The sequence below is a fragment of the Suncus etruscus genome, chromosome 14 (assembly GCF_024139225.1).
Source record: "Suncus etruscus isolate mSunEtr1 chromosome 14, mSunEtr1.pri.cur, whole genome shotgun sequence".
Lineage (NCBI taxonomy): Eukaryota > Metazoa > Chordata > Mammalia > Eulipotyphla > Soricidae > Suncus > Suncus etruscus.
Genome location: NC_064861.1, coordinates 85,489,945 through 85,499,347, shown reverse-complemented (window position 1 = coordinate 85,499,347; position 9,403 = coordinate 85,489,945). Strand labels below are relative to the sequence as shown.

General features: G+C 40.2%; 1 long non-coding RNA gene across 2 annotated transcripts in view; it reads right to left on the bottom strand.

The window, feature by feature from the left end:
* Positions 1–168: 168 nt before the first annotated feature.
* The window catches only part of LOC126028188 (uncharacterized), a 104,892-nt gene continuing 95,657 nt past the window's right edge, over positions 169–9,403 (bottom strand). For both annotated transcript variants that reach the window (XR_007502399.1, XR_007502398.1), the window contains exon 2: positions 169–299. This is a non-coding gene — a long non-coding RNA (uncharacterized LOC126028188). The remainder of the gene's footprint in view (positions 300–9,403) is intronic.

Genomic DNA, 9,403 nt, shown 5'->3' with positions numbered 1-9,403 from the left:
CTTGCATGCAGCCGATCCAGGACCAAAGGTGGTTGGTTCGAATCCTGGTGTCCCATATGGTCCCCCGTGCCTGCCAGGAGCTATTTCTGAGCAGACAGCCAGGAGTAACCCCTGAGCACTGCCAGGTGTGGCCCAAAAACCAAAAATAAATATATAAATAAATAAATAAATAAAGAATCTCCACTTCTGTAGAAAGCTCCTGCCTCTCTCTCTGTCTGCCTTCCTCAGACAGACCTATGCAAACTTCCTTCTTTCTCCTTCATGACACCTCTACAGGGAAATCCTTTCTGCAACCTCACCTTAGCACAGCACTGCCCAAGTATTGCACTTGTATCCCACATAATCTAGGGATTGAACTCATGGTCTTAGAAATGAAGGGCACATGGTCAACCTAGATCTATCACTGGGTATCTGATTTACTCTAAGTCAGAAGTTCAACAACGATATCACTGGATTGTTATGAAGAAGTCAACTAGACTTGAGATCCATTATTGTAGGATCGAAGTGAGAATAATTTCTTTGCTTTTCTGCTTGAGAGATTTAATGTTCTTGACTGATACCCATCTCTACTTTAATAACACAGTATTTAATATATCCTTGTGATTCATTTTTTCTGCCTCTTTCCACATTTAGTTTGGAGGACATTAGTGAACACATTGCATCTTTCTGAATAAATAGTATGCTATCACTCTCTTATATTCAACTATATAGTAACTAAAATTTTATTAAAACTTAGTTCTTGGCTGGCTTGGTGGCGCTAGAGGTAAGGTGTCTGCCTTGCCAGCGCTACCCTAGGACGAACCATGGTTCAATCCCCTGGCATCCCATATGGTCCCCCAAGACAGGAGCGACTTCTGAGTGCATAGCCAGGAGTAACCCCTGAGCATTACCGGGTATGGCCCAAAAACCAAACAGAAAAATAAAAAAACCCAAAAAATTATTTCTTCTTGTCATGTGTCCTGATATGGCAATGGGAGAATATTTATATGTACACCCTTATATTGGGGAAACCTTGTTCTTATGATCACATTATCTGCACTTATAATGAATATTGTTGGATAGATATCAATTCTATAACCATTTGTTGAAACCCCATAAAGCTTTATGAGCACTATGATTGGAAGTTAATTAACTGTTTCTAATATTCAAATATCATGCAAACGCACTTAAATGCACAGTTGTAAAAAGAAGGCTAGTGTTGGAGGACAAAAAGGAAAAGATAAGAGTAAATGAAATTTTCATTAATGAAGATATATTGGTATTGGGTTGAAGATGCACAAAAGAAAAACAAAAAAATCCAAACATGATTCATGAATATAGACACCTGAGCTATTTTTCCATGCAAATTTATTTCAGAAGTGAAAGAATATTTTTAACAAATACTGCTGAACAAAATTTGGTTATGTATATGCCAGAAGTAGAAAACTAATCTTCACTAATAGAATCATGCAAAGAGATGTACAAATTCTTCAGGCAAATGCAAAACCACTTCTATAGATGAACCATATTTATCTAAGATCACACTCATGAAAAATCAAACAAAGAAAAATTCCAGAAAAATTAAGTTTTACCAACACCCCTAATATACACAAAGCTTATGGGCATAGGCACAGGTGTCAGAATGCATAAATATTTGCTTATGTGAATCTGCACATAGGTCTGGAACACATAAGCATTACTATGTACACACAAATATACTCAGGAAAGTTCAATGGTCTCTCACACACAGATGAACACTGTTGTGGACTTTGGTTGCTAACTATATTTAAGTATGCTAAACTTCAGTGGTCTACATGATCAAGAAGCATTGTTCTATTTCTGACCTTCATAAACATTTAACAAAATTTGTAGGTAAATTATTTAGTTGAATTACCCTAAGATACAAAGTTACAAAGTTGTGGGCCCGGAGAGATAGCACAGTGGCGTTTGCCTTGCAAGCAGCCGATCCAGGACCAAAGGTGGTTGGTTCGAATCCCGGTGTCCCATATGGTCCCCCGTGCCTGCCAGGAGCTATTTCTGAGCAGACAGCCAGGAGTCACCCCTGAGCATCGCCGGGTGTGGCCCAAAAACAAAAACAAAAAAAAACAAACAAAGTTACAAAGTTGTTCATGATTGAATTCTGTCATACTAAGTACCAGACTCTTCATTAGTACAAATTTCCCACCACCAATGTCCCTTGTTTTTCCTCCTACCATTTTCAAGGCCAATCATGATTGATGAGGGTAAACTTTGGATTGTGTAATTATTTCTGAGTAGGTTGTTTAGGATCGGTTTTGTTTGCACAAATAATGCAAGTTCGTTTTTGTTTAAAAATATTTTTAGTCTGCCCTCCCATATGAATGAGAGTTTAGATGGATAATGGACCTTAGGCTGAAAATTTCTTTCATTTAGTCATTTAAATATGTCATTCCACTGTCTTCTTGCTTGAATTATTTCAAATGGGAGATCTGGTTTGATTCTTATATCCCTTCCTTTGTACTTCAGGTTTTTTCTCCCTTATTGCTTTAAGGAGATCATTTACTCTTTGGTTGTTTGTTTTTTTTTTGCCATTTGGATCTTTATATGTCTTGGTGTTGGTTTATTAAGGTTTATATATATTTATAGAGACTCTCTTCACTTCCTGGATTTGCACTGAAGCTTTTTTCTAGAGGGTGGGAGAGTTTTCTGTTATTATTTCCCTGACTATTTGTTCTTCCCCTTTCCCTATTTCTTCCCCTTCTGGTATACCCACAATTCTTAGGTTATTTCTTTTGTCCTTGTTCATTAGATACTGGACTTTTCCTTCCAGTGATTTGACTTTTATTTCCTTGTTGGTTACTTGGTCGTTTTTATTTGCAGTTTCCTTCGAGTTTTTCAATGTGCTTCTCCAACTGTGTGATCCTGCTCATATGGCTTGTTACAGTGTCTTTTATTTCCTTTAATTCCCTTTGTATGGAATCTTGCATGTTCTTTGACAGTTCTTTAATTTGGCTGATTTGTTCATCCATGGATTTCTTGTATTTGATGGCTAGCATTTCCTTCATTCTCTTTATCATGGTTTCCATTTCCTTTCTCATGGCTGCTTTTAGATCTCCTTCCAATAGATCTGTGCGGTTTGGTGGACTTGAAAACTTGCTAGGGTTATTCTCCATATCTCCAGATGTTAGGTTCCTCCTTAGTTTACCGATATTTTTTTGCATTTATTGATATGGCTTAGAGTGCAGTACCTTCCAATTTTAGCCCACTTTTGCCACCTGTGTCTTGGATTCCTTCTCTGGAATGTGGCTCTAGGAATATATGTTGGCTGAGGTTGCTAAGGTTTGGCCCCTCTTTCGACCTCCAGTAAAGTCTGAGTCATTCCGTCCTCCCCCTCTTCCTGCCAGACAATTCAGTTCGGATCCTTGCCACAATGGAGTAGGGCTCAGTAGATTGCTCACCCCTGTTCCACCACCTGGGATCAGCAGTGTTCCGGTCCAGGAATCCTTCACTCCCTCACTCAGCCCGCCTGCCTTCCTGCACCTGGGACAGGCGGCAAACAGGTCCAGCCCCTCCACTCACTCGGCCCGCATGGTTTCCTGCGCCTGGGACAGGCAGCGAACAGGTCCGGCCCCTTCACTCACTTGGCCTGCCCGCCTTCCTGTGCTGGGACCAGTGGCAAACAGGTCGGGCCCCTCCACTCACTCGCCCCCCCCCCCCCCGCCTTCCTGTGCCTGGGTCCTGTGGCGAACAGGTCCGGCCCGCCACTCACACACTCAGCTTGCATGCCTTCTTGCACCTGGGCTGATGAGGGTAAACTTTATGGAAGAAAGGCTTCATGGGTTAAATAATATATTTAAATTTTCCTTTTTTTAATGTCTTTTATTTAAACACCTTGGTTACAAACAAGATTGTGGTTGGGTTTCAATTATATAAGATGACACCCATGGGTCTGGAGAGATAGCACAGCGGCGTTTGCCTTGCAAGCAGCCGATCCAGGACCAAAGGTGGTTGGTTCGAATCCCGGTGTCCCATATGGTTCCCCGTGCCTGCCAGGAGCTATTTCTGAGCAGACAGCCAGGAGTAACCCCTGAGCACCGCCGGGTGTGGCCCAAAAACCAAAAAAAATTGACACCCCCATTTTAGATAAGCTGTATTGATATTATTCTTAAAATTTTAACTAAGGGGGGGCTGGAGAGATAGCATAGAGGTAGTTACAACTGTTGGTAATTAGTGCTTACTCTTGGATCTGCACTCAGAAATCACTCCTGGGGAATCTGGGGACCATCTAGGGCTATGGGGATTAAATCTGGGTGGCTACATGCAAGGAAAAGACTGTACTCTGTATCCATCCCACTAGCTATAATTCTTTCTTTCTTTCTTTTTTCATATTTAATTTATTTAAAGAAAATGTATTACATAGTTAAAATAACTGATCATAATACATTTATTTTAGGAAACCAAAAGCAACATAATTTTAAAAAATAGAAAATTAAAAGAAAAACTAAAGAGATGAAAGAGAAAGGAAAGAAGAAAAAATTCAGTAGCAAGTATATTTTTGAAAAGTATTGAATCACAATGAATTCATTAAAACACCAATAGAAAGTTTAGTAACTATTTTCTTTAAAAAAAGGATAAGAGTTAAAAACAGTAGTAACGGTAGGAGAGTGGCAATTATTTTTGTTTGCATAAGCCCAGCAAAATAAGGAGAAAAGGCAAAAAAAAAAAGCCTTGGCCAAATACAAATACAAGGAGACTTTATTCTTGAAGTTGTCTGGCATAAGACTGGCTCTGGAATCCAAGCATACTAGGTTGTCCAACCCATGAGTCATTCTCTGTGGTCCCTCTGAAAGTTTTTTGCACATTAGCTGTTGTTGGTGTCATGTTTCTGTAGTTAAAGATTTAGGTTTCTGTGCATTTACTTCATCAAAGTCAGGATGATGTGGAGCGTCTTCTAGTTTATCTTTACCATTAGATGCGGAGCATCCTGCCTTCCAAGAGGTTGTTGTTGTTGTTGCTGAGTGTACGGATTTTAAGAGAACACTTTTTAGAGTAAGTCAATGACAGGGTAGCGGTAGGGTCTTCCCTGGTAGAGGTTTGCTTCCTGGTGATATTATAAAGTATAGACAATTGTTGTTTCCATAGGTGGCCAATGGTTCAGGGCTGTATGGGCAATGCCCATTCTTCTGAGATGAGCCAAGTCATTATGCCAATATTCAGGGTATAAGGTCAAACTGTATTACAAAATATGTGTTCCTATAACTATTAGATAATAACTAGTTTGCATTTGTAATATTTTCCCATTTTTAATGAGCCTATGCAAAAGAGTAACAATGCCCCCAAGGTATCAGTACCTCTGGGGGCATAAGAAAAAAGTCCAACAATCCTCTTAACTTGGTTCTAACATGAATTCTAAAGCGAAAGACTCTTCTACTATAATTCCTTATTGAACAGATCACAAAGAAAAACAAAAAGCAGTGGGCAAAATCGTCACTGTATAAGAGAATATTCAATAGAGTTATAAATAGAATATATTATATATATAGAATACATCTAAAATATTCAGAGGAGATATACATGTCCCTTTTAGGTCATTAGAAATAGTCTGGAGAGTATTAAATTCAGGTCACCATTTTTGTCTGTGATTTGGTCTTCTGAAGTTTGCAAAATTACTCCCAGCAGTCCCATATCAGGAAATGTCTTAGTGTGGGGACTTCTCATAAACTTAGTATGGTAGCAACCACAATTACACATTGAAGGAAGGTAGAAGACAGAAGTCCAAAGAGAGTAGATAAATAGGAACAGAGTATTGGTTTCTTTTCAAGCTGAGAGTAATTTTTCACATTGGGAGCTGGTTGGCAGCTGGCTTGAGTGGGGATAATGATGTGCTTCATGAGGAGCCAAGAACTGAGGATAAAAATGGTTCAATGTGAGGTAATAGGTGTTAGGAATGAGTAAGTAAAGGACTAAAAATAAGCTTTTGGGTGGTGAGCCAAGCGGGGAAGGAAGGTATACAACATAGATATTCTGTATATAATAAATAGATTAAACCCAATGATATCCTAATTTCAGAATGGATACGTGGGAAGGAAAGTTGCCTGCGAATTTATGAAGACAGCACCTATTGTGCTGTGTGGAAGTTGGGGAAATCCTGGTGTCCCCTTAAAATTCCTTCCCATAACCCACCTCTATGGCCCCCTGGGCATGCACACAGGGATAGCCCTGGAGTCCAGGTGGAAGGAGATGGAAGGCTGTTGGGGTGGCCTAAGCTCTGCAGCCCCCCTAAGCTTGGTAAAAAATGCCTTTGGTATGGAGGCCTGCCATCCCCCATGCTGGTAAAAGTTCTAGACTCACAGAAGAGAAAGAGTTTCTTAAAGAGTTGGAAGCCCTGAAGCTCACCAGCCCCCACCCAGCCCCTCCCTCTTGAGCAGGGTGGGAATGAGGAAAGTTTGGGGTCCGCTTTAAATGTCTCTGTAGTACCCATGTCTATGTCCCCTTAGGCATGCACTTAGGGATAACCCTGGAGGAAGGAGAGGGAAGGTTATTGGGGTAGCCCAATCCCCATAGACCGCCTAAGCTTGGTAATATGGCCTTTGACATGGAGGCCTGCATTTTGCCATGCTGGCAAAAGCTCTTGGCACCCCGAAGAGAAAAGACTTCCAGAAACTCACAAGCCCCCACCCAGACCCTTCATCTTGAGCAAGTTCAGGGTTGGGGAAAGTCTGGGATCCCCTTTATACTCCTCCACAACACCCCACCTCCATGGAACCCTGGGCTTGCACCCAGGGATAGCCCTGGAGTCCAGGAGGAAGGAGAGGGAAGACTGTTGGAGTCGAACCAGGCCCGCAGCCCACCTAGGCTTGTTAAAAAGGCCTTTGGCATGGAGGCCTGCCAATCCCCATTCTGGCAAAAACTCCCGGCTCCCAGAAGGGGAAAGAATTCCTTAATGAGCTGGATGCCTGGGCTCACCAGCTGAGTTGTAATTCTTTTACCTTTCCTTTGCTAGGACAAGGGCAGGCATAAAATGGATAGTGGCATTTTTGAACTCTGCAGGCTAGGATTGGAAGAACACATCTTGCTGTTAGTAGGTCCTACTGCTAGTTCTCTTCTCTTACTTGGATCTTTTTTGGCTCATAATCTTTAGGCATCAGAAAGTGTGTATTAGTATTTTTCAGTTTTTGTGCCATAGACATGATGACTAAATACCAGCAGGACTGCTGTGGTATAGGCCTAGCGCTCCCTGAAAAAGGTGGTATGGTTCTGGCAGACACAGCTAAGAAAAGGTCAGTTGTGCTCTTGGTTAGCATTTGGCAGGATAGCAACAACAAGCTTATTAAACATTAATTCACAATGAGAATGAAAAATTCCAAGTAGATTTAAAAAACTATGTGTCTTTGCCCCTTGCATAAAAATAAAAGTTTCTGGAACACACTTTCTTTACACCAACCTGGTAGAATCTACAATAATATTTTCCCAAGCTGATAAAATCAACGATGATATTTTGGCTGGTTGATTAGTAATGTGTAGGTTATGAGAAAATTTGATTTTTAATTATAACTGCTCCCTTTATACAAGAGCTTCTTGGTTAAGTATTAATAGACAATGAACCTGTATTTTTCATGAATAATTTGCAAGTATAAATTACATCAAAATCTCTCCCTGTCTGTGATCAGCCTGATTCTATTGGTTGATTCAGCTGCTTTGAAGTAGCCAGTGGTTGTGCTTACCTCAGTTCTGTTCTCTCTTCAGATTTGCCTATTTTCTTTTGTTTGTTTGCTTGTTTGTTTTGGGCCACACCCGATGGTGCTAGATATTACTCCTGACTATCTGTTCTAAAATAGCTCCTGGCAGGCACAGGAGACCATATGGAAATCCGGGATTCGAACCAACCATCTTAGGTCCTGGACTGGCTGCTTGCAAGGCAAACACCGCTATGCTAATAGATCTATCTGCCATTGGGGGGGGGCAAACAATAAGAAATAATCATGATTCAATATAAAGAAAAATTAATTAAAATGAAAACTTTGAAATTTTTTCTCATATAAGGTTTTCATCCAGTTTCTGAATATTATACTCAAAATATTTATTCAGGCAAATTTAGGTTATTCAGGTGGCCAATATTCAGCTTACTGCTTACTTCAAAATTATGAACCAGGTGAAGCAAGCATATAAAGGAAATAATTTTTTGTATGATTCCAATGTATCAATTTTAGATAGTAAAAGTTAGTAAATCATTTATAAGATAAGTCATTAGTGACAGTAAGGAGATTAGTGATCACATGAGAAACAGAGCACCAATGATTTGTAATGTTTTTTTTTGTTTGTTTTTGTTTTTCGGACCACACCCATTTGATACTCAGGGGTTACTCCTGGCTAAGCACTCAGAAATCGCCCCTGGCATGGGGGGACCATATGGGACACTGGGGGATCAAACTGCGGTCCTTCCTTGGCTAGAGTTTGCAAGGCAGACACCTTACCTCTAGCGCTACCTCACCGGCCCCAATGATTTGTAATGTAATAGAAAGTTTGATGTGATTATTATTTCCATTACCTTGTGAAATTAATGCAGTGGGGATAGAGAAGTGATTAAGGGATCTGAGGAAACTTAGAAAGTGCTGGACATATTCACTATATTATAGTGAAGGGTTCTCAGATGTGCAATGTAAGTATTGATCAAAATGTTGCCAATACATAGCTTTGTTTTTACTTTAGACCAATTATTTTTTCAGCTAAGTTGTCAAAAATAAAATCCAATAATTCAGAAGCAGTTTCACATATGAATTTAAGTTCTTTTACAGAGGCCAATCACACTTGTGTTCCTGGTGAACCCTGATTCTGTGTCTGTGTATTTCTCCTACTATTTCCTCTAGGCACTTTGCAACTTACCTGCCCTTATTGATCTTTACATAACAACCCTTGTTATTATTGGATTTCCACTCTATAATTTTTGACTTGTGCCTCTACAATATATCTTATTTCAATTATAATTCTTCCAAAAGATCATGGTTATTTTGCATTTTTGTGAATCTTAAAGGAGACTGCAATTGTCCTCAGAAATACTTTAACTGTGTTTGAGATTTTACTAAATATCCAGTAATGTTTATTTGTGTTTATCTGTGTATGAGATTTTACTAAACATTCAGTAATGTTTACTAAACATTCAGCTTAACATTGCCAAACATTTTCATGGGTAATTAGAAGTGACCTAATCCCTGCGTTTAACACTAGTTATAGAAGGCGGACTAGGGCCGGTGGAAAGCAGCCATTCAAGGGAACCATGAGCTCCTGGAACAGGCTAGAGTGAGTGCAGAAGGTTGCCAATTGGAGCGAGTGGAAAGCAGCCATTCAAGGGAAGCTGGCGCTCCCAGAACAGGCAAGATTGTGTGCAGGAGGTCGCAGACTAGGATGGGTGGAAAGTGGCCATTCAAGGGAAGCCTGAGCTCCTGAA